The sequence below is a fragment of the Somniosus microcephalus genome, unplaced genomic scaffold (assembly GCF_052327205.1).
Source record: "Somniosus microcephalus isolate GS21.2 unplaced genomic scaffold, FLI_Smic_1.0 unresolved_chr1, whole genome shotgun sequence".
Classification (NCBI taxonomy): Eukaryota; Metazoa; Chordata; class Chondrichthyes; order Squaliformes; family Somniosidae; genus Somniosus; species Somniosus microcephalus.
This window is the reverse complement of record NW_028225179.1, coordinates 94088415-94101483: the sequence shown is the minus strand read 5'-3', so window position 1 is coordinate 94101483 and position 13069 is coordinate 94088415. Positions and strand designations below refer to the sequence as shown.

General features: G+C 45.6%; 1 pseudogene; it reads left to right on the top strand.

Annotated features, from left to right (window-relative positions):
* The first annotated feature begins 9404 nt into the window (after positions 1-9404).
* LOC147095610 (class I histocompatibility antigen, F10 alpha chain-like) overlaps positions 9405-13069 on the top strand; it is a 43250-nt pseudogene continuing 39585 nt past the window's right edge.

Here is a 13069-nt window from a genome sequence, read left to right as displayed (position 1 = left end):
CTCCTTCCCCTTCGAATGCCTTCTCTTTCCCCTGTGATTACTTCATTCTCACCCCTCCAGTTCCTTCCCTCTCCCCGTCCGAATCCCTCTCGCTCCTCACACCGAATCTCTCTCTCCCCCTCCGATTCCCTCTTTCTGCCCTGCGATTCCATCCCTCACTTCCCTCATCCGATTCCCTCACTCTCCCAACTCTGAATCCCTCTCTCTGCCCTAATTCCTTCTCTCCCCCTCCAATTCCCTATCTCCCCCTCCAATTCCCTCTCTCCCCCTCCGATTCCCGCTCGCTCCATCTTCCGATTATCTCTCTCTTTCCCTGCTCCAATTCTCTCTCTCACCCTCTGAATCCCTCTCCACCCACTTCGATTCTCTCTCTCTGTGCTGCGATACCCTCTCTCTCCCCATCGATTCCCTCATTGTCACCCTCCGATTCCCTCTCACTCCCACCTCCGAATCCATCTCCCTAGATTTGATTCCTTTACTCTGTCACCCGTCCGATTCCCTCTCTCACCCCCACCCAATTCCCTCTCACTTCCCACTCTGATTCCCTATTTCTCCTCTGATTCTCTCTCACACACCCCGATTTCCTCTCCCTACTTCGATTCTCTCTGTGCTGCGATTCCCTCTCTCTCACCCATCAATTCCCTCACTCTCTCGCCCATCCGATTCCCACTCTCTCCCCTCCTGTTCCCTCTATCTCCCCTCAGATTCCCTCACACTACCACCTCCGATTCCTTCTCTGACCCCGTCCAAATACCACTCACAACCCCTCTGATTCATTCTCTCTCCCATCGATTTCCTCACTCTCCCCTCCGATTCCCTCTTGCTCCAATCTCTGATGCTCTCTCTCTTGCCCCCCTCCGATACCCTCTCACTTCCCCGTCCGATACCCTCTCTCTGCCCTCTCCAATTACCTCTCTTTCTGGAGGGGGAGGTTGAACAGGCATTCATCGTGGTGCATATAGGTACCAGCAATATCGGTAAAAACCGGGATGAGCTTCTAACAGCTGAATATAGGGAGTTAGGAGGTAAATTAAAAAATAGGACCTAAAAGGTAGTAATCTCAGGATTGCTATCAGTGTCAAATGCTAGTCAGAGTACAAATAGAAGGATATTTCAGATGAGTATGTGGCTAGAGGAATGGTGCAAGGGGTAGGGATTCAAATTCCTGGGACATTGGAACCGGTTCTGGGGGAGCTGGGACGTCTACAAACTGGACAGTTTGCACCTGGGCAGGACTGGGACCAATGTCCTAGGGGGAGTGTTTGCTAGTGCGGTTGGGGAGGGTTTGAACTAAAATGGCAGGAGTTTGGGAGCCTGTGCAGGGAGACAGAGGAAAGAGAAGCAATGATAGAAGCAGAAGACAGGAAGGAGAAAAGCAAAAGTGGCAGTCAGAGAAATCAAGGGTGTAAATCAAACATGCTCACAGTAATTAATAATTATAAAATATCTAAGGGTGTTAAATAAACAAGCCTGAAGGCTTTGTGTCTTAATACGAGGAGCATTCATAATAAGGTGGATGAATTAGCTGCACAAATAGATGTAAATGGAGAGGATATAATTGGGATTACGGAGGCATGGCTCCAGGGTGACCCAGTCTGTGAAGTCAACATCCAGGGATATTCAATATTCAGGAAAGACAGGCAAAAAGGAAAAGGAGGTGGGGAAGCATTGCTGGTGAAAGAGGAGATTAACACAATAGTAAGGAAGGGTATTAGCTCTGATGATGTGGAATCTGTATGGGTAGAGCTGGGAAATACCAAGAGGCAGAAAATGTTAGTGGGAGTTCTATACACACCCCCAAACAGTAATTCTGATGTTGGGGACGGCATTCAATGGGAAATTAGAGATGCGTGCAAAAAGGGCACAGCAGTTATCATGGGTGACTTTAATCTACATATAGATTGGGCTAACCAGATTAGTAACAATACTGTGGAGGAGGAATTCCTAGAGTATATATGGGATGATTTCCTGGACCAATAAGTTGAGGAACCAACTAGAGATCAGGCCATCTTAGACTGGGTATTATATAATGAGAAAGGGTTAATTAGCAATCTTGTTTTGTGAGGCGTCTTGGGGAGGAGCAACCATAATATGATAGAAGTCTTCATTAAAATGGAGAGTGAAGTAGTTGACTCAGAGACTAGGGTCCTGACTTTATAGAAAGGAAACTACAATGGGCTAGGATGGATTGTTCATCCTTGTATGGCATAAAAATAAAAAATAAAAAGATGACTCAACTGTGGCTAACATGGGAAATTAGGGGTAGGAAAAGATCCAAGGAGAGGACATATAAATTGGCGAGAAAAAGCAGCAAACCTGAGGATTGGGTGCAGTTTGGATTCCACAAAGGAGGAAAAAGAGATTAATTAAGAGGGAGAAAGTAGAGTATGAGTGTAAGCTTTCAGGGAATATAACAACTGACTGTAAAATCTTCCATAGATATGTGAAGAGAAAAAGATTGGAGAAGTCAAGCGTAGGTCCCTTGCAGTCAGATTCAGGGGAATTTATAATGGGGAACAAACAAATGACCGCCCAATGAATTACATACTTTGGTTCTGTCTTCACATAGGAGGACACAAATAACCTCTCAAAGATGTCGGGGAACATTGGATCTAATGAGAGGGAGGAACTGAATGAAATCAGCATTTGTAGGGAAAGAGTGGTAGAGAGAAAATGGGGAATTATAAACTGGTAAGCCTGATATCGGTAGTGGGGAAAATGCTAAAGTCCATTATAAAAGATGTAATTGCAGAGCACTTCGAAAACAGTGACAGGATCGGACAAAGTCAACATGGATTTACAAAAGGTAAATCATGCTTGACTGATCTACTGGAAGTTTTTGAGGATCTAACTGGTAGAATAGATAAGGGAGAGCCAGTGGATGTGGTGTATTTGGACATTAAAAAGGCATTCGATAAGGTCCCGCATAAGAGATTAGCGGGCAAAGTTGAAGCACATGGGATTGGGAGTAGTTTATTGCTTGGATAGAGAATCGGTTGGCAGACAGGAAGCAAAGAGTTGGAATCAATGGGTCTTTTCCCGAGTGGCAGGCAGTGACTAGTGGGGTACCGCAGGGATGGTGCTAGGACTCCAGTTATTCACAATATATATAAATGATCTAGACGAGGGAACTAGCTGTAATATCTCCAAGTTTGCAGACGACACAAAGCTGGGTGGGCGTGTGTGCTGTGAGGAGGATGCAGAGAAACTCCAGTATAATTTCAACAGGTTGGGTGATTGGGCAGATACATGGCAGATGCAGTATAATGTGGATGAATCCGAGGATATCCATTTTGGTGGCAAAAACAGGAAGGCAGATTATTACCTGAACGGCAATAGATTGGGAGAAGGGGAAGTGCAACGAGACCTGGGTGTCCTTGTGCACCAGTCGTTGAAGGTAAGCATGCAGGTGCAGCAGGCAGTTAAGAAGGCAAAAGGCATGTTGGCCTTCAAAGCGAGAGGGTTCGGGTACAGGAGCAAGGCTGTCTTCCTGCAGTTGTACAGGACCTTGCTGAGACCACACCTTGAGTACTGTGTGCAGTTTTGTGCACCTTATCTGAGGAAGGATGTTCTTGCCATGGATGGAGTGCAGCGAAGATTCACAGACTGATACCTGGGATGGCACGAACGACGGATGAAGAGTGAATGGGTCGATTAGGTTTGTATTTGCTAGAGTTTAGAAGAATGAGAAGGGATCTCATTGAAATTTATAAAATTCTAACAGGACTAGACAGACTAGATGCAGGAAAGATGATCACGCTGGTGGGGAGTCCAGAACCAGGGGTCACAGTCTAAGGATAAGGGGTAAGCCATTTAGGACAGAGATGAGGAGGAATTTCTTCACCCTGAGAGTGCTGAACCTGTGGAATTCTCTACCACAGAAGGCAGTTGAGGCCAACTTATTAAATATATTCAAGAAGGGTTTAAGGGATATGGGGAGAAAGCAGGGAAAGTGTACTGAATTTGGATGATCAGCCATGATCCCATTAAATGGTGGAACAGGCTCGAGTGGCCGAATGGCTTAATCCTGCTCCTATCTTCTAAGTTTCTATGTAAATCAAAGTTATGTCAAAGTCTACCACACAGAATAAATCGGTCAGAATACACAAGTATTAGTCCTGACTTGTCTATTTTTAAGATATGTTTCGTTATTTCGCACAGGATGTTTTGACCCTGCTGTTGATCACGGTCAATGTCGCGCTGACATTCCCCTATTTCCTCTTTTGCTCCAGCCCGCTGTGCTAATTATCCCGTGGTGAGCAATACATATGCAAAGCTGTTAACCTAGCTTGGGTGGTTCTAGATTTTGGCAGCAATGTGGGAGGGTTCTGGGGTTCAGCAGAAAGGGGTCGGGACAGCTTGAGTTTGGCAGCATTAAACAAAAAGGTCTGGTTGTGGAGCCTAAGTCAGCCCCACTGTTAATTAACTTTATAATGGGATCTCGTTCAACAGTGAATATGATGTTTTGTTTTTGGTTCATGGACGTGTATCTCTGTGTTTGTTTCTCTTTCTGTATCGGTATTTTCTATCCTGCTGCGGTAAGGAAATATAATCATTCTAATTTTAATTATCAACACAACACAGGTGATAATCAGAACTGTCAATAGCAACTCAGTCATTTCTTATATAAAAATAAATTAATATAAAAAAATTAAAAACGGTCTAGGCTAAATTTTCAACTTGAGCACTGGGCCTTTATCACCTGAATGGATTGCAAACAGGACAAGCCAGCTGGTAGGATCGCACACCTTCATTTCAAAGGAAAGAAAATCAGACATGTTCTGTTTCTGTTTTACGACGCAGCCTGCCAGACGTTCCTTCTTGTGCTCTGCCGAAATTATGCGTAATGTCCAATCAGTAAAGATTAAATTATATCCCACTGTCTCAGTCTCTCTTTCTCTGACTTCTGCTCCATGTGTTGCTCACATTTCTTATGTAAAGTTAGTGTGTTCTATCTTATGAAGTCCAGTGATTGCCCTTTGATGAATTATGAACTAACATTATGCGGATTACTGGCAGTATCTGATAGGCTGTGTCTTATACACTGCACCTGGTTTTCAGTCCAGTTGACTTTATTGGAATGAAAATTTGGGCGTTTGGCATAATGGTTGATCAACCACTACCACTGGCATCCCATGTGCAGTGAGAGATAAAAGTTACTATTTTCTATCTCTCTCTCTCCCTCTCGCAGTCGGATTTCCTCTCTATTTGTCTCACAGATGTCTCTGACTATGCCATAAATACGTTTTCTCTCACAAAATTTCACCGATGGTAATCAGGTGAAAATTAGAGGCAGTTTGCTTTAAGTTTCCAGCTGTTTCCTTAACAAAAATTAGCTCCCATTAAGATGGGAAAAGACACAGTGGGATGCATTGTCAACCTGCTGGCCGGAGCATCAAACTGGAGTTGTGAATGAGGAGCCTACTTTCGAAACCATCCAATATTAATTTCCATTCAAAAAGTAAATCAGTTGGTTTCTAAAATGGTCGGCTGATCCACAATGCCTGCTGATAATATGTCCTCTTCTCTCTCACAAACACAGCTCCCCGTTTTGAATAGAAAAAAACTCAACTGATTTTACCTGCACATTGTTTTTTAACTTATCTTCCAATTTACCCTCAGAGAGTTTTTTTTAGAAATGATCTGACTCTACTGGAAGCTTAAAGGGGAAAAATAGTAATTTAAATACTAAATTATACATTCTACGAAAGTGAGGGCTCTGCACAAAATCACACTGCATAATCTGAATTGACATAAACTATCACAGTTCTGGGCAAAAATCCCAAGTACAAGCCAATGCTTTTGGAAGAGACAGAAGCCTTCAAATAAAAAATAAAATAAAGTATTAATATATAAAAATAAATAAACAGAATCATGTTATTGTTCGGGTGCAATGTTTTGAAACGTTAATTTTATTTACCAGAGTCTCTACCCCAGAGAGCTGTGGAGGCTGAGTCAATGGATACATTCAAGGTGGAGAGAGACAGATTTTTGTAAAACAGGGCAGTCAAGGGTTATGGGGAACGGGCAGGAAATTGGTGTTGTGGCCAAGATCAGATCAGCCATGATCTTATTGAATGGCGGAGCAGGGTCGAGTGGCCGAATGGCCTATTCCTGCACCTATTTCTTATGTTCTTATAAATAATTAGTTTGGAAACTACAAAGGTCAGGCACTCTGAAACATTTTTCTTAATGTATGGGTGAACGAGAGTTAACCAACCTGCACTGCCTGGTGTAAAAAGCAAGGCATTTGAGGTGAAATTGGTCTCCACCAATAGCAGGAAAAGGACGTATAGAGCAGATATTCCCCCTTGGACTGTAGCACTAAACAGGCGTTAACATATCGGCTGCTTGTTACACGACCTGCCTGATATACAGCCCCGCTGCCTTTAATAGAAATGAATATCAAGCAGGTCATATAATAGGGGGCTGATATGATACTGTACATATAGCGCTACAGACTGAGACAAGTATTTATCCCATGGCGAATTGGCACATTGCTTTACCCCATGAACAATTTGCTTCTCGGTTGCAGTAAATGGAATAAGAAAACTTGTTCTAGGGATACAGGTGTTGCAGTGATTCGTGAACCTTGACAGTAGCCAGCCAAAAGAGGTCACACTACGCTGTATGATCATTAATCAAAGTCACCTTAAATTATTTAACAGTGCACACAGCATTCAAGCAGTTTACACAAGCATAAAGCAATACATATAACTTTTAAAGCAAGTAATCAAGTCGGCAGAGTGATCAGCTCTTGCGTGACACCTGATTCTTCTGGTGGGATGTCCTCTTCTAGATCGAGCTTCTTAGGTTCTCGCAGACTGTAGTGCCGAACCGGCCACGATGTCCCATTTTTAGTTGTTTCTGCTGGTTGAGTTGTAAATAAAAAATTGTGAAAAATCATTTGTGGGAAAAATTCATTATAGCCCAGGAATGGGCGCTAACTTCTGAACAATTTGAGATGTAGCGCCATGCGTGAATGAATCTCGCTGAATGCTAAATTAAGTGTTAGGGCTAATGACTCAGCTCAGTGGCATTAGACTCAATGCGCTAAGCAATTTTGGTGCTGTCTAAACGCTAGTCATCATTGCCATATGCTCTTCCAGTTCTTAAAGGGGAGATTCAATCGTGCAGCAGAACCTCGTCCCAACATTGCTGGTTCTGCAGCTGTCTCAGCAAGCAGCAGAAGGCCCAGGAGGAGGAACTGGACCACTGAAGGAGGTGACATTGTGGCAGATCAAGGGGAGTGCTCGCAGATTCGGCGACCAAGCAATGGAGGCCTGGGACCTCGCTGTGGAGAGATGGAGGGCGGTGCTGTACTTGACAAGTGGCAGGAGGCCCTCACCGCAAATCTTACACACCATGTGAAGGGAGGTAGCCCATCAGGGCTCGGGCGGCACTGAAGTCCCCAGCACCCACACACAGCGCAGGAATAAATTTAACAACCTCACTCGGGTGGTCAGGGTGAGGCAATGCTTCAACAAATGCTATATACCACCATCTGAACCACATTCTGCATACACTGGCCAAAGCACCACACACACAGCACTCACCCACCAACAATCTCCACCTACCGACAGTCACAGCCACATCTCACATATTGCACATAATGACAGCTATTCAACTATGGCAGACACATCTCCCAAACACATTGCTCCACACTCACTCACACACTTCCTTTCCCTTGCAGGCCAAGGTCCCTCACAAAAGGAGGGAGCAGGAGCGCACAGGCGGGGGACAATCTGACACCAAACTAATTTCTGAGCGGGAGGAAAACGAGTGCTGCAAATCATTGGTGGTGTGTACTGTGGACACCGTCGACGTTGAACCCCTTGGGGACAACAACGGTATATTCATCCCTACACTTTCTTTTCACATCCCACTTCCCCCTCACCCGACAAGCCTTTCCCACTTTTCAGCTAATCATGCTTATGCATGCCTTTCTCCCTTCCTGTCCCTCTCCCCTCACATTAACCCGACTCTTGTGCCGTTATGCTTTCAGAAAATGAGCAACCATCTAAGCAGCCTGTCTCTGCGGGTAGCATAGAGAGTGAAGTGGGAGAAGACGAGAACGAAGAATACACCGCGTCAGTGCATGTCTCACCCACAGGCACCAGCTCAGATACTGGTACTACGCATTCTTTAGAGGCTAGTATAATAGCAGAAACTGCAAACGGTGATGCACCAGGAATGAGAGGGCTGCAGCAAGTCCAGGAGGAAAAGGCAACTCGGGTGTCAGCTCCCTGGAGGGTGATTTCAGCGGGTGAGTTCTGCTGCACACGACTCATATGAGGACCTTGATGGGGAGGCCTTTAGAAGAAGGCATGCACATAGAGATGATAGATGCAATGGCAAAGGTGACTAAGAGCCTCTCGGCACTGGTACGAAGCGTGGAATTTTCCGCATCCAACATTGCACAGAGCACTGCGCACACCATGGAGCCCATCATTTGCAGTCTACAAAGGATGGTGGAATCACAGAGAGACTATCGCGACCCAGACCTCATGTCTTGTGTGCTGGTCAATGTCACAGCTTACATTGTAGCATATGCAGAAGTTACGCAACGTCCTGGTGCTGTAATGCATTCTATGCTTGGAGCCATCTATTCTCAGACAGCGTTCATGCAGTCTCAGCTTGATGCCACGCAATCTCTGACAGCTGCCATCGTTGCGGGGTCAAGCACATTCGTCTGGGGCATTCACGGTGTCACAGCAGGCCGGCAGTCTGTGCTCCAGCAGATTGGCAATGCTGCTGAGGTCATGCCAAGGGGAGTGGCAATGTTATCATTAGCACCCCATTAATCCCCCGCAAGCCGTTAATGGGAGGCACGAATAAACTGAATTCCTCCCCCATTTTGTCCAATCACCCACCTTTGCAGATTGAGCTCCCCGAGTTAACCTCTCTGTCTCTTTCTCACTGACCTGCCGCATGTTTGCAACATTTGCTGTTTGTAGCAGATTCCCACCATGTGCGGTTTCATTCGGTCTCACGTTGACACTGTGCGATGGTGTAAAGAGGGCGTTAACGAGTCGGCTGCCGGTATTCCATCTTTCTCCCCGTTTACCCCTTCTATTGAGTTAATTGGCAGTAAAAATCTGGAGAGCTGTAGAGGGGCTGCCGACTGGCTATCGCCTATTTTACTATCGCACAAATCAAGATCGAGCCCACTGACTGTTGGAATTGATCGGCGCCTGCTGCTCACAGCCTGGAGCTGTTCGGGGTGAACACCAGAGGCAGCTTTTGGCACCTATTACAGCTGCTGTGGATGAAAGAGAGAAAGAAAGACCCGCATTTCTACCGCGCCTTTCACCACCTCAGGACATCAGGTGGAATCTGATTTAACAGTAATTTTGAAAATGGAATTGGACAAATAATTAAAGGGAAAACAAAAATACAGGGCTATGGGGAAAGGACAGGTGAGTGGGACTGATTGGCTCGTTATGCCAAAGAGATGACACAGGCACAATGGGCCGAATGGCCTCCGTCTGTGCTGTATCTTTCCATGATTGGATGGAGTTAATATACAGATCAACCAAGATCTAATTAAATGGCAGTAAATGGCTCGAGCGGCTGAATGGCCTCCTCCTGTCCCTAAATTAAAATGGGTGATATTGGAGGTGCACTGCTTACCATTTTGGTGTAATATTACTTTGCTTGTTATTTTAATGGTGTAGCCTGCTTAAAACAAGTGGGATTTCACGTGAGTTACAGCAGCGGACAATAACATGTCTCACTAATATTGCCAACAGTAATTTTAGGTAGAACATGTCCAGCGGTACAGCGCGTGATAAGAGTTAAAGAACAAGTGTATTTGTAGCTTGGTCTGAAATTCCTCTTTTCACTATTTTAGCAGAGCCTCAATCTCTTCACAGCAGATAGATTTACACCGCCAGTGAAAGGGAGGATGGTTGAATATACAGATTGTGCAGCTTGGAAACTTTCTATCACCCAGCAGAAACTGACAGTGACCAGCCAGTGATTGGCCTTTCATTGACCTTAACAAGGCGAGGTTGTATTTGCCAGTGAGGTATGCACGTGTTCTGAGTAGGTGCAAGCGCAGGATTGGAGATTGCTGCTGCTTTGAACAGCCAGCTCTATAATCGCTACCGATCAGGTTCAGTGGGAAATATTCTCGCTGGTGCTTTCAATTTGTGTCCCTGTCGTCCTCCAGTTTCATCTCTTTGCCATTGACCAGTGTGTTCTTTTCTAATCCAATTCTGCCCGCAGTTCCTAATGCTGGGAATAGAGCCAGAGATTCCCTCCCCAGTGACGGGAGGTGATTTATTTTCCATTGGATAGAATGAGTTTCACTGAGCGAGATGAGCAGATTAATGTGGGAGGGGTTCGGACAACAACAAAACCTTCCCGTCTCACTGTGCAGGGTGTTAACTGAGCGACTCCCTGAAACATGTTCCTCTTTGCATCACTGAGCCTTTATTTTTTTCAAAGGGTGATTCCTGGTAAGTCAAATGACAGGAATTGTGCGGCTATATTCAGTATTAAATGACATGACCGTCATCGTGAACAACGTATTTGACCCGGGTTTAGTCCGCGATACACCGACTGCCCTTGTGTTTCGTCCGGGATACACCAACTGCCCTTCTGTTTAGTCCGGGATACACCGACTGCCCCATATTTAGTCCGGGTTACACTGCCTGTTCCGTGTTTAGTCCGGGGTACACCGACTGCCCCCGTGTTTATTCCGGGTTAAACTGACTGCCCCGTGTTTAGTCTGGGATTTACTAACTGCCCCAATATTTAGTCCGGAATTCACTGACTGCCCTCTTGTTTAGTCCGGGTGACACTGACTGCCCCCGTGGTTAGTCGGGGTTACAATGATTGCCCCCTTGTTTAGTCCGGGTTACACCGACTGCTCCGTGTTTAGTCTGGGTTACACTGACAGCCCCCGTGTTTAGTCCGAGTTACACTGACTGCCCTCTTGTTTAGTCCGGGTTACACTGACTGCCTTGCACCTTGTGGATGCCCTGGTGGAGCTCCTGAGCTGGATGGAGTGGCGAGGAGATGATAGGGGCTCGTGTGGCACTACACGCTTAAAAAACGTGCCAGAAATTTACTGCAGGAACGAAGTAATGTCCCTAAATTGTAAATGGGGATTTGTGCGATGATTCAGGCCGACGTGTTGGCAACTCTGCTTGGACCATTCTAGAAGCTTTCATCACATGAGCTCCAGCCCAGTGAACCCGCCTTTATTCCCCATCTCCAATATTGTTATAATTGCGGCTTTTTTAATGTTATTGTTATATTTCTCCCGAGTTTCTTGTGGCGGTGTCCAAGAGATTAATCTTTAAATCCTGGAGACTCCGGGATAGTTCTAATGGGTTCGCCAGCTATGCTCCGCCCATCCGATTGATAAAGTTGGTGGGGACAGTATAATTTTCGTGGCTTGGCTTCAGATACATGGACTGAGCACCAATTCTATTGATTTAATGGCAGCCTGCACTCCCTTAAAGGGGCAGTTCACTTTTCAAGGGCGTTAATGCAGAGCGATCTTACTGGAGCATCAGGCTGCATTACATGGTCAGGTGTCCTCCAATTCTCTGGGGCAGCGGCGGAAGCACGTGTAGAGCACGTTTGCACCGGTATTGAGGTCCTCGTCTCCTCTAATTGGTAACTTAGTCAGCAGTAACGGAGGGAGGTGGATGAGCAAGCCAATTGCCGCAACATTGGGTATAAAGTAGACGGTAGCCAAAAGCGGCTGAAGGCAATCCACAGCCTGTTTTGCTCTATCGCCCAATTTTCTTTTCCATTGACTTCAATCCAATAAAAATTCAGACGGTGGACAAAGCTGGCTGCTGATTCGCTATTGCCAATTCTGCGCTGCCGCCCAAGACATATATACACCCCATTTTTCCAAGAATCTGTCTGCATTGCAGGAAGAACTTAATGGTCTCACCAGGACTTCCAAGGTCAGACTCAGCTTCATATCTCTCTTACGGTCTGCCCTGCCTGAGCTTAGCTGCTGCACTACTAATACTTCCCTCCCCACTTCCCATGGCTCTCCTCCAATCACAACAGACCCTTCAATACATTCCAGAGTGGAATTACCAGAAGCCCATTAACAGTTCAAAATATTCAGCAGCTAGTACAAGCATTTTAAATGGTTTAAGTAGTGAAATCCCACAACATAATAGAAGAAAAATGTCTCCCAATATTCCAGGATTTTAATTGAGACCAACTGAGAGTCCCTTTAATATCTGCCTTCTGATTGGTTCCAGTTTTTGGGCAGGCTCAGGAACTAGGGATAACAATGTGGGCAGAGAGGGAAATTTTGTTGAGGGCCTTGATAACGTTCTTTAACCTCAATTTGCATATATTCAAACTGCTTTTACCCTCTTTAGCTCAGCAAATCTGAGGCCAATTTTAATGTCGCTACAAGCAGCGGGCTGGGAACAGATCAGTGCACACACACCAGGGATGGATTTTGCACGGCTTAGTACAATAATTCTGGGTGCACTTCCTCACTAATTCACCAAAGAATCCCCAGGGCAGACGTGAGACTAAAATCTTAAAGTTACGATTTACAAATGAGATGAGCTGATGTAATGCATTCACACAGAATCACAGAAACCCCACAGTGCAGATAGAGGCCATTTCGACCCATCGAGCCTGCACCGACACATATCCCACCCGATCCCCGTAATCCCTACACCAACACATATCCCACCCTATCCCCGTAACCCCACGTATTTAATCCCCCTAACACTAAGGGTCAATTTATCATAGCCAATCAACCTAACCTGCACATCTTTGGACTGTGGGAGGAAACCGGAGCACCCGGAGAAAACCCACGCAAACACGGGGAGAATGTGCAAACTCCACACAGACAGTCGCCCGAGGCCGGATTCGAACCTGGGTCCCTGGCGCTGTGAGGCAACAGTGCGAACCACTATGCCACCGTGCTGCCCCATTCGAACCATAACATTTTCCATTTATTTCGAAAATGGGAATATTCTTGTAAATGGATAATATTTAATATTAAGGTTCAGTTTGCCTTCTCTGCAATGGTTGAACATGGGAGCGATGGCAAATTATTCAGAGATCTCGC